Source organism: Chaetodon trifascialis, chromosome 20 (assembly GCF_039877785.1).
Source record: "Chaetodon trifascialis isolate fChaTrf1 chromosome 20, fChaTrf1.hap1, whole genome shotgun sequence".
Taxonomy (NCBI): domain Eukaryota; kingdom Metazoa; phylum Chordata; class Actinopteri; order Chaetodontiformes; family Chaetodontidae; genus Chaetodon; species Chaetodon trifascialis.
In genome coordinates this window covers 24,212,055-24,232,628 of record NC_092075.1, presented here as the reverse complement: position 1 = coordinate 24,232,628, position 20,574 = coordinate 24,212,055, and the positions used below count along the sequence as shown (strand labels likewise).

The window sequence follows — 20,574 nt, the reverse complement described above, 5'->3', positions numbered from 1 at the left end:
TATAATTTGAGAAATAATATTTCCTCAATTAATAGAAGTTTTTTCAACTTGCTTTCAATGCAATAACAAATCATGTATTCAAACCAAATGACAGACTGCTACTAAATTGAGGACACACATAAGAGTGGATTGTTTAATGCAGAAAAACACCAAAAATATTTCTAAATTATGCAACTAAACTGAAAAGAAATTCAATATTAAAAGGTTGAAGAAAGACTAGTTGTTTTTATACATTTCAGTTTAGATAAATCCTATGAAAATCAGACATTTCCAGACAAGAGAACGGAGAGCAAGATTATTATTCATTTGAAGTTATGTTTGTATCTACCCCATGCATGAATGTTGGGTTGATTATTTATTCTCTTTTTGACTCTGTTTTGGTCCCTACCAACTCATGAGAAACTGGCTCATTAGCTGCTAAATGCTCCACTATGTTCACCAGCTTAGACTTACATTTGACTTTGTTGATCCCAATTTGGGAAATTGCTTTGTTGCGGCAACAGGTTAAACAATACAAAAACAAAAACATAGAATAAAACTAAGAGAAGAGAGTGTTCTTAAAAAAATACAGCTAAGTATATAAGCATGGAATAGCAGCAACGGCTAGTTGCTGTTTGTTAGTGCTCACTGATTGCAGCTTTTTCACTGAAAGCAGCTGTGTTATATAGGCTAACCAAAACAATGAACTTAAAGACAATAAAATCCCTGTAGAGCTGAGGGGAACTGCAGAATTGGTCATGATTTTCTGGGGTCTCCTTGGTTCATCACTACAAGTGACGCCTTTCATGTTACACATAAGCCAAATAATTTGATCCATTGTTAATTTAGCAGTTTTGATTGGTGTTGTTTTAAATTTTAGCTCAGTATTAATTGGTTTTAGGTTGTTAGTGTTCTTAAGCATCATGTATATTTCTTGAGAGGATGAAAGTTGATTCTTATCTTCGAAAACAGCTTTAGTTTTGGTCATTTCCATTATTGTCAAAGGTCATAATTATTTATACAAACAGTGCCATTGTCTTTGAGCTTGGGCTCCTCCTCCTAGTACATAAACAGCCTGGTGTCTGTACATGCCGCATGCAGAGTAAGAGAGACATCTCCAGCCATTCCACAATTCTGATGTTGTTCCAGAGATGAACAGGCTCCTTTTATTCCTCCTCCATTAGCCTGCTTTACTGTGACCTGATTAAAAGTGCATACTTCCTTTTCCTCAGGCAGCCTGACACTGTGTGACAAACAGTGGGGAGGACTGGGGGGGGGGCAAAGAGGATGAGGAGATCAGAGATACTGAGATGCACATGTAAAAACCCCTGTATTCAAATCTGCCATTCAGATACCTTTGTGAAAAAAACCTGACCTAGATCGAAGAAAGGCCAAACTCCAGGAGCTTGGGGCTCCTTGTTTGCTTCTTTTTCAATGGCCTATTCAAGATGGCCATGAACAAAAAGACTGCACTGTGCCAGGGTTTAGTCACAAGGCTGGACACGTCACAGTCTAAGGCAGGATTTCCAGTCTACTACATGTTCATCACAGAGACAGTTCCTCCTGAGTTCATGTGTTATTATCTACTGCAGTGAACAAGTCTAGATGGAAGTGAAACTTCTGCACATATTTGACTCCAAAACACAAGAACTCATAAAAATCGAAAGAAAAAAAAAAACTTGAACTGCCAGTTGTTGAGATTTGGCTCAGTTCTGATTGTTCAGACTAGGGAGGAATTGGGACTGGGATGTTTCTCCATCTATTCAGTGATTACCTAGTCTGCCAGGCATGGTGTACTCGTGGGAACAGAAAATGCCTTTCACACTGAGGATTCCCAGTGAGACAAAAAATGTGTAGCATTCCTCCAGTTTTCTTTTCTGCAAAATTGGAGTGTGTGCCTCCTCCAGAGTTTAATTGACATATTACAATAAAACTGAATCTCACCATTAAGCAGTGTCTTCGTTTTGAGACTAAATATTTGTAATAGGAAGCCTGAGTTGCAAACTGGAGGTGTGGAGTTTGAAAGACATAAGTGGTTACATTGGCATTGGCCACCACAGAGTCCAGACCTGAACCCCACTGAGATTCTTTGAGATGTGCTGGAGAAGGCTTTGCACAGTGGTCCAACTCTTCCATCATCAATACAAGATCTTGGTGAAAAATTAATGCAACACTGGAGAGTATTATTTTGTGACATTGCAGAAGCTTATTGAAACAATACCACAACAAATGCGCCCTTTATATTATGGTGGCGACCTTTTTTTGGCCGAGCAGTGCGTGCGCGCGCACACACACACACACACACACACACACACACACACACACACACACACACACAAAGTTGCTCAAGTTGGAATGAAATATTTTTTTGAAACTACAATTAATCTTTACAAACTGTAGTCAGGCTTAAACAAAATTGGGGGCATTGAAACAATAGGATTAAGGCTTTGTTTAAATTCTTCAGCCTTGGTCAGTTTAACAGGAAACACATATTTGAGAAGATTTCATGTATGTGAATGTCCAGTATTACCTGGGCTCTATTTTCGACGCCGCCGGCGCAGTAGTATTTTCGAGCGGTGCAGGCAGGCGCACAGCGCATTTGGTATTTTGGTACACCGAGGCGTACAGAGGTGCGCCAGGATGGGCAACTCTGTGCGCCAGCGGAGCAAGTGGATTTTTGTAAACCGGCGGAGTCGTGCACTCACGTCACCAACACCTCACAGTCAGGTTTCCACAGTGTCTGGAATTTCACTGCGATCAATTATTAGCAACAGCCGCATTTCAATGCAACTATCTGAGTCAGCGCATACAGTCAGACCTAAATTTATATATTTTGATCCATCTCTCATGTGACCACATCGAAAGCGCATTCGGCACGCATAATGGTCACTCAACATGACCGAATGTACACAGGTGAAACAGGGATGTTTGGTGATCGGTGACTCAAATTGCGTGGTGACAAACGTATATGCCACTTTCCCCGGGTCACCACATGACTCGTTCATCGTGGCGAATTCTAGCATCCCTACAGTCTTTCACCCCTCTGGATGGGTAGCTGCTAGGTAATAACGGCTATCTACTGAAAACGTGGTTGATGATGCCATATATCACACCGTCAACAAGACTGCAGCGTGGTTTTAACGGTGTTTTCAGCAGTGCTCGGTCAGTCATCGAACGCACACTCCGATCAATAATTAGCAACAGCGACAATTCAATGCAACTGTCTGAGTCAGCACATACAGTCAGACCTATATTTTGATCAGCATCTCATCTGACGATATCGCAAGCGCGTTCGGCATGCGTAATGGTCACTCACCCTGACGGAATGTACACAGGTGAAACAGGGATGCGAACTAATCGGTTAATGTCAGTGTGCTATAGTGTGAGCATATATACTGCATCTGTCTCAAAGCACTCGAGAGACAGAGAGAGACAGACACATGGAAAAAACGTAAGTGATGATCGTTGTCTGCTATTACCCACGTCATTTCATTCCAAATACATATGTTATCATTGTAATGCTTAACGTTATCTGCAACGATGGAGTACATCATTGCTTTGAGGAGGAGGAGGAGGAGGAGGAGGAGGAGGAGGAGGAGGAGGAGGAGGAGGAGGAGGCCGAGGATTTACCATCTAAGGACCTCATATTTAGACATCAGAATCAGAATCAGAAATCCTTTATTTATCTCCGAGGGGAAATTGTTTTTGTTGCAGTGCTCCTTACAAGAGTAGAATTAGAATAAAATTAGAAAAGAAAGAAAAGAGAGAGAACTATATATATATAAAAAACAAATATAAAAACAAAATATTTATATTGAGAATATATATATAAACAAAATATAGAACAGAATATATATATATATATGAGGCCTGTATATTTGAGGCCTAAGGCATCCCAGGCATGCTCAATAGGGTTCATATCAGGGCAGCAAATGGGCCATGGCATCTGCTGCACCCCAAGTTGTTCCCATAGACCCGTCTTGATTTAAGGATATAGCGGCTCTCGTCCATAAAGATAACGTGTCGCCAGTGCCCAAGCCGTAATCTTTTGTGTTCCCTAGTCCAGTGAAGCTGAGCAACTCTCTCATCTTGCTTGGTAGTCATGCTGAAGCAACCTTTGATTTACAGTTTGGTGAGATTCCATGGTGTCTTCTCCACAAACGATGAAGGTGGCTCACTGACATTTTCCAGTTTCTACGGCACAGATTGAGCAGTTGCCAATCATCCCACCTGGTAGTCAGTCGTGGTTGTCCTGGAGACTTTCCTGACCTCAAATGACCCTCCTCTTAAACTTTGAGGATTTTACAGACCGACCTGTGGGATATTCCAAGCAAATCAGCAATATTGGCTTGTTTGTGTCCATCCTGTCGGAGTGCAAGCACTCTTTGGCGTATTGCCAAAGTGGCATTGGACGAGGCATAGCCTAGGGAAGTTTTGTGTCAAATTTGGTTGAAAATTATTTCGGACAATCCTGAAGACGTGGGCCTATGGCATACAGGCCTTAGGCAGGAAACGCACAACAACTGATGCATTTAAAATAAAGTTGGAAAAATGTTGTTTTCAGACACAATCCTCTGTTTATTCCTATTAGAGAGAGAGAGAGAGAGAGAGAGAGAGAGAGAGAGAGAGAGAGAGAGAGAGAGACTACATACGTATGTCATCTGTATTGATAAAGACATAAAGAGATCAAGATAAACACATTCTGTACATTTGTACAGATTATCTAAAAAAAAAAAATCTACTGCCAGAACTGTTGCTAATATTCTTATGAGAAAACTCAGTTATGACATGTATTGTATTGTACTTGAGAAGAATTGTTGCACTTGAGAAATACTAGGATTATGTATTTGCACAATATATACAGTTTATAAAAGTACTGTTGCCAATATGGATAATAAATAGTGTTATTGTACAGTTGAGAGAAATATACAACTTGCACCAGATGAAATGAATAACGTGAGCAGATACTAGCATTGATAACAGTAGTGCAAAACAAAAGTGGGTTTATTATGTAGAATTGAGAATCAATAGCATCGATACAGTGCTACAGTTAAACAGTCTGACAACTGTTGGGATAAAGGACATGCAGTAGTATTCTTTCTTACAGACTGCACACAGCAGTCTCTTACTGAAAGAGCTGCTTAAGTCCCCCTACTGTCTCATGCAGGGGGTAGGTTCCACAACCCCAGCAGACCACTGCATAGAAAACTGCAGAAGCCACCAAAGCATCATAAAATGTTTTTAACAGTGTCCTACGTACTCCGAAGGACCTCAGTCTTCTTAGTAGGTGCACACGCCTTTGGCCCCTCCTGTACAGGGCATCTATGTTTTTTGTTCGGTCCAGTTTGTTGTTCAATTGAGCAGCTAGGTATTTGTAATCCCCCATGATCTCAATGTCCAAGCCCTGGATGTTCACCGGTGTAGTCTGTGGTACCGTCTTTCAGAAGTCAATCACCATTTCCTTCGTCTTGCTTGTGTTTATGTGCAGGTGGTTCAGTCCACACCAGTTGACAAAGTTGATTACAAATTCCCTGTATTCCACTTTGTTCCCCAGTGATACACGTCCAGCAATGGCTGTACCATTGGAGAACTTCTGGATGTGTCAGATGTGTAGAGAGTGAAGAGGAAAGGTTAGAACACTGTCCCCTGTGGAGCCCTCATGCTGTAAACTACCACATTGGACAGGCAGTTGTGAAGTCACACATACTGTGGTCTGTTGGTGAGGTCGTCGATGGTCCATGCTGATGTCAGGGGTGCTGTGAGGGGGAGGGAGGGGGTGTGGACAAGTCGCAGTGTCAGGTCTGGGCTCAGGTGGGTGGGGGAAGGAACTGGGGTACAGTCAAATCTGTTGAAGAACAGGATCAGTTCATTTGCCCATTCCCAGTGTCCAGATTCTGCCCAAAAATTGTTGAGCGTAACATGCCAGTCAGGCATGATCTTCGTCAAACAACTTACCGTGAAACATATAAGGCCACACTCTCGGTACTCCCTCTCTCTATCCCTGGTCTCACCAGTTCCATACATCCATACACACACATGATCAACTGAGACTTGTAATGGATAAAACATGAGAAAGAACAATAACTAAACAAAAACACACTAATACAAAGGAAGACGGACAGAACTGCTGCAACAGGCTGCAACAAGGTGCCACTCGCGGGGCACCATCTTGCACCATCTTGGACCATCTTGGACCATCATGATCATGATGATTATGATGATCACATGTACTTTATTTTATCATACACAGTACAGGCCAAAAGTTTGGGCACACCTTCTCATTCAATGCGTTTTATTTATTTTCATGACTATTGACATTGTAGATTCTCACTGAAGGCATCAAAACTATGAATGAACACGTGGAATTATGTACTTAACAAAAAAAGGTGAAATAACTGAAAACATGTTTTATATTCTAGTTTCTTCAAAATAGCCACCCTTTGCTCTGATTACTGCTTTGCACACTCTTGGCATTCTCTCAATGAGCTTCAAGAGGTAGTCACCTGAAATGGTTTTCACTTCACAGGTGTGCCTTATCAGGGTTAATTAGTGGAATTTCTTGCTTTATCAACGGGGTTGGGATCATCAGTTGCGTTGTGCAGAAGTCAGGTTAATACACAGCCGACAGCCCTATTGGACAACTGTTAAAATTCATATTTCACCTTTTTTTGTCAAGTAAGTAAGTAAGTAAATTTTATTTATAGAGCACTTTTCTTAGATAACAATCACAAAGTGCTTTACAGTGTAGATAAAAGCAATAAAATACAGAGGATATTGGACAACAGCATAAAGACAAACAACGACACAACAACAAATAACCTCAAAGAGGCCCCAGAGACATTAACAATGAAAAGCCTGTTTAAAAAGATAGGTTTTAAGTTCTCTCTTAAAAACTTCAGTGGACTCAATGCAACGTAAGGTCACTGGGATTGCATTCCAGAGGCGAGGGGCACTAGCCTGAAAGGAGCGATCACCTCGTGTTTTAAATTTGGTGCGGGGGATCATCAAGAGTTTCTGGTCTGATGACCTTAGGGAATGTGAGGGAGAGTAGGGTCTCAGTAACTCGGTTATGTACAGAGGAGCTTGATCATTGAGGGCTCTGAAAGTGAGAACTAAAATCTTAAAATGAATCCTAAAAGTAACTGGTAACCAGTGTAAAGAGTATAAAATTGGGGTGATATGATCCCTTTTTTTTAGAGCCAGTTATGAGCCTTGCTACTGCGTTTTGTACAGTCTGAAGGCGATTTACAGCTTTTTGTTAAAGCACATAAAAAAAGTGTTACAATAATCAATACGAGATGAGACAAAGGCATGAATTATCATCTCCATTTCAGATTTTGAGATCATGGACCTCAAAATTGCAATATTTCGCAGGTGATGAAAGCAGTTTTCCACCAACTGTTTACAGTGGTGATCCAAGGACATGTCCTTGTCAAACAAAACTCCTGGATTATGTAGGCTAGGTTGGACAGAGAGACCTAATTGACCTAAATACTGCTTTATGAGGGGAATGACAGTGTCAGGGGCAATAATCAGTGTTTTAGTTTTGGCAGAGTTCAGTTGGAGGAGATTATTATTTAGCCATTTTTTGATGGCTGTCAAGCAGGCAATTAAGTTATCTAATTTATGTAGCTCGGTCTGCTTGAAAGAGCGGTAGAGCTGTACATCATCAGCATATAGATGATAAGAGACATCACTGAACTCACTGATTATCTGTCCAAGAGGGGTCATGTAGAGCAAGAAAAGAAAAGGGCCAAGGACTGATCCCTGTGGTACCCCACATGCAAAAACTGATGGGTCAGATAAAAAATGATTGACATGGACCAAAAAACTCCTGTCAGTCAGGTAAAACCTAAACCATTCAAAGACGGTACCAGTAATCCCAAAAGTGTCTCTCAGTCTATTTAATAAGATTTTATGGTCCACCGTGTCAAATGCAGCTGTGAGATCAAGCAGTACCAGGACTGTAAATTGACCAGAGTCTGCTGCCATCATGACATCACTAGAAACTGTCATTAAGGCAGTTGAGTGTTTTTTACGGAAGTCTGATTGAAAGGTGTTGAAGAATGAATTTTCATCCATGAAGGCGTTTAGTTGTTCAGCTACTACCTTTTCCAGAATTTTAGCTAGAAAAGGGAGTTTAGAAATGGGCCTATAGTTTTTTTTAAATCGGCAGGATCCAAGTCTGATTTCTTTAATTTAGGTTCCACTGCTGCCTGTTTAAAAAAAGCGGGGATGACACCTGTTTGAAGAGATTGATTTATAATCTCTACAATGCAGGGGCCAATGGAGCCAAGAGTTTTAAGGAACGTTGTTGTTGGAAGTATGTCCAGAGGGCTGGAGGACGGCGTCATGGTAGCAAGGAGCGCACTGATGTCTGACAGTGAAACCAAAGAAAACACAGACTATTTACACTGAAGAGGCAGAGAGGTGCATGGGTTAAAATCACTTCGAGGGATATTTGCCCTGATGTCATTGACCTTATTTACCATAAAACTGGCAAAGGCATTGCAATCAGTCATAGAGGAGGCTGGTGCCGTGGGGACATCAGGGGATATAATGGAGCTGTTTTAGTGTCAAACAGAAACTTTGGATTTCTCTTATTAAAAGAGATAAGTTGGACAAAGTAAGCAGCTCTTGCGTTTTTTAGCAGGTTGTTTAGAGCTAATCTCAGATCCTTGAGGTACAACCTGTGGACCTCAAGCTTCGTAGCTTTCCACAGCCGCTCTGCCTTGCAGCAGCATCTCCTGTGATTTTTAATCTCTTCGTTTATCCACGGACAAGGCTTCCTCAAAAAGGTGGATCTTGATTTAATTGGGGCTACTTTGTCAAGTACAGACTTGCATCGAAGATTAAAACACTGCACAAGTAAATTCACATCATCATTGTTTGAAGGAGGCTCTGCATCAAACAGTGAGATGAAACTATCAACAGCAGGCTGATTTATAAAACGTTTCTTTCCCTGAACAATACATGACAGGTGCTTCTCAACTTATGCCGTATCAAAAGAGATACAGCTATGGTCACTGACAAGAAGGTCCTCCACATGTAAATTTTCAACAGTCAAGCCATGTGAGAAGACAAGGTCCAGTTTATGTCCCTTTAAGTGTGTGGGGCCAATGACGTGTTGCACAAAGTTTAAAGACTCAGTAATGCTTAAGAGCTCCATAGCGGTGTTTGATGATTGATCATCAATATGAACATTAAAATCACTGATAATTAGTACCCTATCCAGTTTGATAATAGAAGTTAAAAGTTCAGTGAAATCTGATAAGAACCCAGCAGCTGGGCCAGGAGGGCGGTAGATTAAAATACAATAAAATGGGTTGTGTTCATTGATCTTTGTCACTTGAAGCTCAAACGAGCGGTAACAGTCAGAATTCACCAACCTAATTTTGAGGCGGTCACGGAAGCCACAGCAAGCCCCCCGCCACGTCCAGTGAGACGAGGTGTGGCAGTGAACGAGTATTCCGGGGGACACATCTCCTTTAGATGGATGAATTCTCCAGTTTCAGACAGGAATAAGAAGTCAAAATCCTTCTGAATGAGCAAATCATACAGGATGAGGGATTTATTTGCAATGGAGCGTTCATTGAGTAGGGCCATACTAGACCGTGAAGACACCGTGATGTCAATGCCAGCTGGCTGAGATCTGATAGCAGACAAACAGCTGATCCGCGGAGCGATGACACGCTGAGGGCAGAGGCCGCGGTATACCTGGGAATGTTGGGGTAGGGGCTGAGGGTCGTTGACCTCCTCGGCTGGTTGCAGGTAGATGGGACGCAGGTAGCTTGTGATAACCTCCCGGCCATACCTGGGAGAAAGCGGCCTGCTCCACCTCACCGGCCCTGGATCCGCATTTCCGCAATCTTCTCTGGAGTGAGGGTAGCAACAGCCCGCTGATAGACAAGTCAGCGTAGACAGACAGCGGAGGTAGGAAATTAAAGCCCCAATTTGCACTAAACTCTGCCGTAGAATCCCTGATTTGTAGCAGCGTAGTCCGATCATAGCTCAGGCTGGATGTGCAGGTTGACAGGGCTCGTGAAAGTATCAGAACAAGAATTAAATTTAGGAGACGAGACGCCGAGGCAGCGGCCGTGCCGGTCACAGGCGCCATGCTGCTTGTGCTGCAGTACATAACTCCACATGTTCATTCATAGTTTTGATGCCTTCAGTGAGAATCTACAATGTAAATAGTCATGAAAATAAAGAAAACATTGAGCATTGAATGAGAAGGTGTGTCCAAACTTTTGGCCTGTAATGTTATTCTCATGTCAAAGCTATCATTATCATTTCTGTCCACCCACCTGCTGGCATTCTCTGTGTACAAATATTGCCCAGCTGATAATTGAGACGCACAGTCATCTGCTACTGCTCCTCCAACTATAAGCTCTGTAAAACTCTCTGGTTCCAGTGAAACAACTGTGAAAAGGTTTTACCAGTGGATTGTCATGCTACTCTCAGTCATTCCTGAAGATGGCACCCCACTGATTGTCATGGGTGATATGAATATCCATCTTAACAAACTGTATGGGGTCGCCTTCTTTTCACTGCTGTCCTCATTCGACCTGAAACACATCTCCACAGCTCCCACACACAAAGCGGACAATACTCTAAACTTGCAATTTGAAACTGCTCCATGGCTAAGCTAACTGTCACCCCCTTACATGTATCAGTTCTTTATTCAATTTTCTGTATCCTCAGACAAAACCTCTGGTCCCTCACACCGGCTGAACTCTCCATGCCAAGCCATGCCCTCTCACAATGTTCTCTCCTCACTCCCTATGAATGAGGCAACAGACGCACTCTGCTCTTCGCTCACCACCTCTCTAAACAATTTATGCCCACTCTCATCCAAACTTGCTCGTAAAACCCCCACCAGTCCATGGCTCACCGGTGTCATCAGAGAGCAACAGGTGGTGCTCAGAGCAGCCAAAAGAAAATGGAGCCAAACCAGAGATCCCTCTGACCTCAGGGACTCAGACTCTCCTGTCTCCATTCTCCCCATATCTGAAAAGTGTTAAGTCCACTTATTATCAGGAGAAAATGAGTAGTGGCTCTCATTGGCTCTCACAGACCTGTATGTTCTTCTTTAAGAGGCTCCTCTGTCCTCCACTCATTACCTGTATTAATGGCACCTGTTTGAACTTGTTATCGGTATAAAAGACACCTGTCCACAACCTCAAACAGTCACACTCCAAACTCCACTATGGCCAAGACCAAAGAGCTGTCAAAGGACACCAGACACAAAATTGTAGACCTGCACCAGGCTGGGAAGACTGAATCTGCAATAGGTAAGCAGCTTGGTGTGAAGAAATCAACTGTGGGAGCAATTATTAGAAAATGGAAGACATACAAGACCACTGATAATCTCCCTCGATCTGGGGCTCCATATAAGATCTCTGCCCATGGGGTCAAAATGATCACAAGAACGGTGAGCAAAAATCCCAGAACCACACAGGGGGACCTAGTGAATGACCTGCAGAGAGCTGGGACCAAAGTAACAAAGGCTACCATCAGTAACACACTACGCCGCCAGGGACTCAAATCCTGTAGTGCCCCCTGCTTAAGCCAGTACATGTCCAGGCCCATCTGAAGTTTGCTAGAGAGCATTTGGATGATCCAGAAGAGGATTGGATGAATGTTTATGGTCAGATGAAACCACAATAGAACTTTTTGGTAAAAACTCAACTTGTCGGAGAAAGAATGCTGAGTTGCATCCAAAGAACACCATACCTACTTGTGAAGCATGGGGGTGGAAAAATCGTGCTTTTGGGCTGTTTTTTTGCAAAGGGACCAGGACGACTGATCTGTGTAAAGGAAAGAATGAATGGGGCCATGTATCGTGAGATTCATAGGATTCATAGAAAATATTTAGTTGAAAGTCTGTGTTGCCCAGCGACAGCCCCAAAACATCACTGCTCTAGAGGAGATCTGCATGGAGGAATGGGCCAAAATACCAGCAACAGTGTGTGAAAACCTTGTGAAGACAGAGAAAATGTTTGACCTCTGTCATTGCCAACAAAGGGTATATAACAAAGTATTGAGATAAACTTTTGTTATTGACCAAATACTTACTCTAATACTAATACTTACTCCACCAAAATTTGCAAATAAATTCTTTAAAAATGAGACAATGTGATTTTCTGGATTTTTTTTTCTCATTTTGTCTCTCATAGTTGAGGTATACCTATGATGAAAATTACAGGCCTCTCATCTTTTTAAGTGGTAGAACTTGCACAATTGGTGGCTGATTAAATACTTTTTTGCCCCACTGTAACTCACAACTCACCCTCCCACCACCTCCACCCTCCACTTTGCTCACAGCTGATCACTTTGCTGCCTTTTTTACTGATAAGGTTTCAACTATCAGCAACCAGTTCTCTGAGCCTGACCAACTCAGTAGGATACCACCAGCTAACAGAGCCTCGCTCTCCTCATTTTTCCATGTCACAGAGGAGCAAGTCTCCAACCTTCTGCTTGACTCTCACCCCACTACCTGTCTACTGGACCCTATACCCTCCAACCTCCTGCAGGCCATCTCGCCCACACTTATCCCCGCTGTCATCCACATGATCAACTCCTCACAACGGGTGTGTTTCCCACTGCTTTTACACAAGCCTGAGTAACCCCACTGCTAAAGAAACCTACACTTGACCCAGCTCAGGTTGAAAATCACAGGCCAATTTCACTCCTCACTTTCCTTTCCAAGACTCTTGGGCGCACAGTCTTTAATCAAGCCGCTGGTTTGAGTCCTACCTCTCAGGGAGATCCTTTGCAGTATCTTGGAGGGGAGAAGTGTCTTAATCCCACTGGTTGTCCTCTTTTCAATATACACCACCTTACTTCATGCAGTCATCTGCTCACATGGCTTCTCATACCATTCATATGGTGGTGATACCAGCTCCTCCTTTCGTTCTCGCCAGACGGCCCCACAGTCTCGTCTCAGTCCCTCTATACAACAACAGATCAGTATCCACCTTGACTCAGCTCTGCTCACTCCCGCAAAATCTGCCAGAAACTTGGGTGTCATGATTGATGACCAATTAACTTATCACGTCTCAACTACTGTAATTCATTAGTGGCAGGTCTCTCAGCATGCTCGCTAAAACCCTTGCAGATGATCCAGAATGCGGCTTGGTTCACTCCAACACAGTGATGTATGCAGATGACTCAACGATATGCGCATCAGCACTAACTAAAAATTAATTAGAAATTATTATAAATAAGGAGCTAAATAGTGTAGTTTAATGGGTTAATGCAAACAAGCTGGTCCTGAACATATCGAAAACTAACTTCATGATTGTAGGGTCAAATCATAATATTGATAATAATTCTGTATTTAATATCAAAGTTAATAGCATCACTGTAAACCAAGTACATGTGACCAAACGTCTGGGAATAACAGTTGACAATAAACTATCATGGAAAAAACACATTAGTAATATGATTGCAAAGATGGGGAGAGACAAATCAATTATGAGGACACATGCTACCTTTATGAATCAAAACATCTTGAAAACAGCAATTCAATCACTCATATTATCACATCTCGACTATTGCCCAGCAGTTTGGTAAAATACCACTGGAGACATGTTAAACAAACTACAATGTATACAAAACAGAGCTGCCCGCACAATCCTCAAGTGTGACAACAGGACAAATATCATCTCAATGCACAAAAAAACTCAACTGGTTATTGGTCAAAGACAGACTCCTATACTCACTGATTATTGTGATTAGAAACTTATCTGTTTTAAAAGCACCTTTTGATTTGTTCAAAAACCTATCCTTTAGTGCAGAAAATCATAAATAAAGCACCAGGCATGCAACTGTTGGGAACTTTTCACTACCTAAAGCAAGATCTAACGCCATCGAATATACAGTTCTGTATAGAGGCATGAAAGAATGGAATTTATTACCTAGACATATTAAACTTACAACTAACATAAATCAAATTAAAGTATTATTCATACAACATTTATCTAAGTAAGGAATTGTGTTATGTATGTGTGTGTGTATAAATATATGATCTATATGGTATAGTACGGTGTGTGTATGCGTGTGTGTGTATAAATACACACATGTATGTATGTATGTATGTTTAAATGGTATATTTTATATGATATTATAATATAGATATATATTTTATATGGTATTAAGGCATAGTATAGAGTATATTTTATATGGTATTATAATATCAATATATATTTTATATGGTTTTATAAGATACAGATATTGATATATGATTGTTATGGCGTAAGAGATCATAATAATGTAATAACATATGGTGTATGTATATGGTATGTTTGCATATTGTAATACAGTACGCATGCATATGCATGTGTGTATGTGTATGCATATATATGTGTATGTATGTGTGTGCATATATATATATATATAGAGAGAGAGAGAGAGAGAGAGAGAGAGAGAGAGAGAGAGGATATGTGTATAGATGATAGAAGATATTGGCATATAGCACAAGATAAATCTAGTATAAGCTCAGCTGCCCTTTGTTTTGTTTTGTTTTTCTTTATTTTTATTTTGCTTTCTTACTGTACATAGAATTTTGTTGGACCCCAGGAAGAATACATACGTAGTATTACAATATATACATGGTTCACAAACCTTGACAAAGTTAAAGTGGAAACAGACAGAGGCTCATAGGGAACTGATCTAAACACTTGACAGGGTTAGTTTTCTATAGCTAATACATGTGCAGTCAACATGTTCTTCATACTGATACGTTAAAGCAAAAAACTTAAGTAACGCTGTTTTAACTACTGTAGGTCTATTAGTTAATACATAGAAAATAGGATCTAACATAGACTCTGTAAGATATACAGTACATGTTATTGCTTTATTCTCACAGCTGAACTTAAGTATCTTGTGTCATTATCATATGTACTAAATCACAAGCTCCAGTGCCCCAGGTCATTTCCTTCCACACAGATTTCTCCTTCTATTATTCCTGCTTCCCCCTGAACACAGCCTTCCCCCATTTTCTTTTCTTTGCCCCCACATTGATCCTCATACATATCGTTTGGGCCCATTGACCTGTAAAACACAGTCAATGCATGAGTCTTTGGTGGCTGTTGAGGATATTAAAAACAAACAGTGGTTGACTGCTGTAAGTAACTGACCCAATATAACTAAATTTGTTGCTCTGTCAAGAACACCATTTACACACAGACATGTTTTTCAACTTAACCTTTTAAACCCTAAGCCTTTTTCTGGATGCCAGGATATATATATATATATATATAATTTTATTATATTTCATAATTTCATTTTTTTTGTCAAAAAATGTGATATTAATGAGTGCTCTTACCCATTTCTCCAGGACTATTTAAACTTTCAATATCTGCCAGTTATTTAATGTTAATGTGATTTCAGTTTTCAAGAACAACATGTGGATTAGAGCACAGTCACGTTACCATATATTGTAATCTCTGGAGTTTGTCCTCTCGACCAGTGTTTATATGGGGGGAGACATTTTTGTTCATAAGTGACGTTTAACTAGTTCACAGAAATGATGGTGTGGTGCTCTTTACATATGTTTTGATTTTTTAACTTACTTAATGTACTTAAGTTACAAAATATAGGCAATAGTAATGTTTTTAACCCAAATGATGACCTGTTTCTAAACCTAAACAAGTAGTTTTGGTGCCTATAGCTAACTGAGTACCTAAACCTAAACAAGCACTTTGGTAGTAGGAAGTAGTTTTTGAGTCTAAACCAAACCAAATAACCTTTTATTGAATTTCATTATCCATCCATCCATTTTCTATGCCGCTTATCCCTTTCGGGGTCGCGGGGGGGCCGGATCTCGGCTGTCAATGGGCGGGAGGCGGGGTACACCCTGGACCAGTCGCCAGCCGATCGCAGGGCACATACACACAACCATTCACACTCACACCTAGGGGCAATTTATAGTCACCAATCAACCTAATGAGCATGTTTTTGGTCTGTGGGAGGAAGCCAGATTGCCCGGAGAGCACAGGAAGAACATGCAAACTTCACACAGAAAGGCCCGCCCCGGGAATCGAACCGGCGACCTTCTTGCTGTGAGGCACACGCTCTACCTGTTGCGCCACCGTGCAGCCCTGAATCGTAATCTTACAGTTCAATTTTGTATCCTTTTTATTGTCTATTTGTTCTTTTTCTATCTCTCCTTTTCTTTTTTCCTGTCCTGTCAAAGTTTGAACTTATCTAACAAAATAGTTTTGGTGCCTAATCCTAAGGAAACTCCTCCTGCCCATGAGCAAGATGCAGAACCTTGAGTGGCTTCCAATGGGCAGGCCAGTGCCGTGCATTATGGCTCTAATCATCAGTAATCAGCTTGTATTTCAGCCATTAAGGTAGAAAAGAACTATATAAATGCAGTCGCTTTACCAGTTTTGATTATGTAGATTTGCATCTTCAGTAGGATACAGGCTTTCAGCTGAGAGATTTGGGATAGGGAGATTAGAAAGTATCTGGATTATGACAACTGTAAAACTGAAATTTGGGGGAACATTGTTTAGGGCAGTAGATAAATTAATTAAGCACAAATGGAAAGGTCAAGATTATGGTCAATAGCAACACTACTGCATGGAAAATGCACAAGAATCAGTGCACAAAAACCTTTTTACCACCACCTACATCTTTTTCTTTCTTCTAAAACATTTTTGCCCCGACAACTTGTATCATTTCACAACATATATGATATTGCCATCCTGTTTTGCTCAGTAAATCACTTAAATAGAATAGAAAAATTGAAAGAAAAAAACGGATAGATTACATTAATGACCTCATGGTTGCCGAGTCGCTAATTTCCATGATTAAGCACCACATTTCCACGCCATCTGTACTATCATTAAGTTCCTTTTGACAACTGTAACAACTGAAACTTCTCTTATACAAATGAAAGCAGAGTGCAGAGTGTGCAAGAGCAGACAGACGGGCCCAGTGCAGGCCAGGAGAGGCCCAGGGCTCAGACTTAACAATGAGCTCCTTTATTACAGCCTGATACTGAAGACAGCAGGGACGCACCCTGTAGGCTCCTCATGCATATCAGCATGTAGGTCTATATGGAGAGACTTTCACAGGCTTATAAGAAGAAACAAAAACAGTCTCTCATAGACACTGAGGACACTGTCTGCAAGTTTGGTGCAAACAAAATAGCTCATATTTCAACAAATGAATATGCTAATGAGTTCAAGCTATCACTATGGCAGATGTACAGTGCTAACATTTGCCTGAAAACATATGGTGAGGTCTAGGACTTTGAACTGACAACTAACAAAAAGATAGACACAAGAGAAGAGAACTTCACTAATTCTATCCACAGCTGCTAATACAGTGTCTGAACCTCAAGAGTCTTGTATCAAAGCCATCTGAGCACATCAGAGAGGCTCTACATAATACAGAATTACATAGCAAGTTTTGGTGCTTTTTATCAGCCTAATCTATGAAGTGTGGCAGCAAGACAGAAGAGAGACTAAAATGAAAACAGCTCATGCACTGTTGCCTGTTTTATTAGATCAACTTTATGACTACTAGCTCAAAGAGTTGTATGTTGTGGCTGCTGTCATAGTATAATAGTAATAGTTTGCCCACTGTAAATTGCTTCTGGAAGATGTTATCATACTGCAGGTTTATTTTGTGACTATCAGAAAGCATGGCAAAGTATTGCAGACAGCCTGAATGCAGAAGAAGAAGAAACATACTTTATTGATCACATCACACAGAGTTAGTTGCACACTACACGCTATGCTTCCTGTGAAGTAGCGCACAAATACACACTCAGTGCTCCGCTGAAACATCACAATTACAATCCAAATAGTCAATTAACATTTCCGAAAACGTAGTTGTACTCTGATTATGAATCAGTTGAAATTGTAAGTGAAATTGTGTAAATGTAACTCCATCAGACTGTATAACTCCTTGATAATTTCCCTTTGGGATAAATAAAGTTGATCTTAACTCAGATAGATAGATAGATAGATAGATAGATAGATAGATAGATAGATAGATAGATAGATAGATAGATAGATAGATAGAGGGCCATCACCCATGGACTGGGACAATCCTGCCATCTTCCCTGATGACGACAGTATTAAATTATTTTGTTAACATGCATTCTTTAAATTTCAGTTAAATATGTCCTGCATTGGCAGAGACACATGCTGTGAATTTCAGTTAAATATGGCCTGCGTTGGCAGAGGAATTTGTGGGGGGTTTTTTTGTTTGTTTCAGTTTAGATTGATTTGGCCTCTTATGATTGGCTGTATACTGTGTGTATACAAGCTTGCAGGGAGGCTACTGCATCCATTCATTTGTCTGTTCATTTGTTGTGTAAGGATTGGTCCTATATTTATTTCAGTGTGCAGACATGTGGGGTGTATTATATACAGATCTTTGAATGTGTATTTATTCTTGTGTTATATAATATGCTTTGATTCTGTGCTTTCTATCTTGTAGAGTCACGGTGTGACTTCAGTTTTGAAAGGAACTGATGCTTTGATTTATCCTTATTCAATAAAGGAACATCATCTTACTCTTTGATGTGTATTTATATTTATATTGGATGTGTATTTTATATATAGTCTATGGGAAACTGTCTATCTAATGATTTCAACATCATCTCAAATCATTTATCGACAATGATTGAAATGAATGATATTAATTAAAACTGAAATTAATGATGCTTATGTTTTGTATTGTGTGTGTGTGGATCTAGTTGAATGTGATAACAATGTGTAGTGGGCAGTGGAATAACTATTGGATTCCGTTTGTGATGACTGCTGACTGAGATAAGGGATGAGATTAAATAAATCCTGGAACTTAGCCTGGTCTGGTGCAGGCTAGCTCCACAGAATAAATCTCCATGGTAACTTATCCCACTTTCAACTATCCTGCTTTTGTGCAACGGATAAATCACGGATAAATTGAGCCAGGATAACCAATATATCCCGACTTAATTTCCTTAATTTCCTAGTTTTGTGCAACAGGCCCCAGATCTCTCCTGCGTACTTCCGTGTGTTCCCCAGTGTGAGTAGTACCTTTGTGACTGTCTTTTTGATTGATGTTGGATTTTGCTAGTTTGCCACTAACCTGTGCTTCTCTGCCTGACAACCCCATCTGTGCCAGTGTTGCCTGCCTGTTACGTGGTGCCCTTTTGTTTGTTTCCACTCTTTTTGAGCGTACCTTTGCTTTGTTTCTTGTCCGCTCTTGTTTGCGTAAATAAATTACCATTGTTAATTTATCATTGTCTCTGGTCTGCAAACTGAAAACGTACCACACACAAAGCGTAACATTTCTTCAGCATAACATACTTCAAATGAGTGCTAATGATGGCTAATTAAGGTTGAGCTTGCGCAATTATAGTATAAAATAACACAACTCAAAGAAGCAAAAACAGAAAGTTAAGGAAACCTTAAGTGTTTCCACTAACACATACATCATTCATAGAAAGAGGAGATGACCATTGTTAGATCTCAGGATCCTTTGGTTGTCAGAGCAACTGACCTGGTAATTGTAAACAAGCTCTAGTGAGAGTAGATTAGATTGGATTAAACTTTATTGTCATCATCAGAGTGCAACACAGAGACAACGAAATGCAGTTTAGCATCTCTAAGTGCAAAAAGTCATAATATCCAAAAATATAAATGCATGGAAGTAGTGCAATTAGCATGAGGTATAAACAGTATTAGGCATGTGCAACACAGTATGTAAACAGGTGACAGCAACAGGTAATAAGTGGCAGTGCAGTAAAAAAAAAGTAAAGGTGGTAAGAGGGGGGTGTCAGTGTCAGTGGGAGGGTGGTAGGAGTTGGAGGGGGGCTGCTGGGGGACAGAGTTCAGCAGGGTAATAGCTCTGGGGAACAAACTGTTCTTGTGCCTGCAGGTGCAGGAACGGAGGCTCCTGAACCTCCTACCAAATGGTAGGGGGGCAAACAGTCTATGGTTGGGGTGGAAGCTGTCTCTGCTGATGCTGCATGCCCTTCATAGACACCGCTTGTGCTGGAGGTCCTTGATGGCAGTTAGCTGGGCACCGGTGATGTAGTACCATGCTGAGATGCAGTTGGTCAGGATGCTCTCAATGGTGCAGTGTTAGAAGTAAACTAGGATTTGGCCAGCCAGGTTAACTTTCCTTAGTCTCCTCAGGAAGTAGAGGCACTGTTGAGCCTTCTTTATCAAGGTGGAGGAGTTAAGAGTCCAGGAGAGGTCCTCCAAGATGTGGATACCCAGGAACTTGAGACTGGAGACAAGTTCAACCTCAGCCCCGTCAATGTGAATGGGGGTGTGACTGCAGCCTTTGGTTTTCCTGTAGTCCATGACGAGCTCCTTGCAAAAGTCATTTAGGCCCACTGCAGCTGGCTGATTTGGTACCAGCATGATGGTGGTGGTCTTGAGGCACGTGGGGACTGCTGCCTTGGCCAGTGACAGACTAAAGGTGTCAGTGAATACCCCAGCCTGCTGTTCTGCACAGGCCTTGAGCATGCAGCCATTGGAAAGCATCATAAGTGGAGAGCATGAGGGGCTGTTCATCTGGGTGGGGGGCAGTTTTGCTGGGTGGTTGTGTGTTGTCCCGGCCGAAGCGAGTGTAGAA

At 41.1% G+C, this 20,574-nt stretch overlaps 1 protein-coding gene and 1 pseudogene across 1 annotated transcript in view; one reads left to right on the top strand and one right to left on the bottom strand.

Annotated features, from left to right (window-relative positions):
- Window positions 1-20,574, bottom strand: part of megf10 (multiple EGF-like-domains 10) — a 144,936-nt gene that overhangs the window by 86,881 nt on the left and 37,481 nt on the right. The gene's annotated exons all lie outside the window — the stretch shown is intronic.
- LOC139348972 (uncharacterized) lies at window positions 11,149-12,608 on the top strand (annotated as a pseudogene).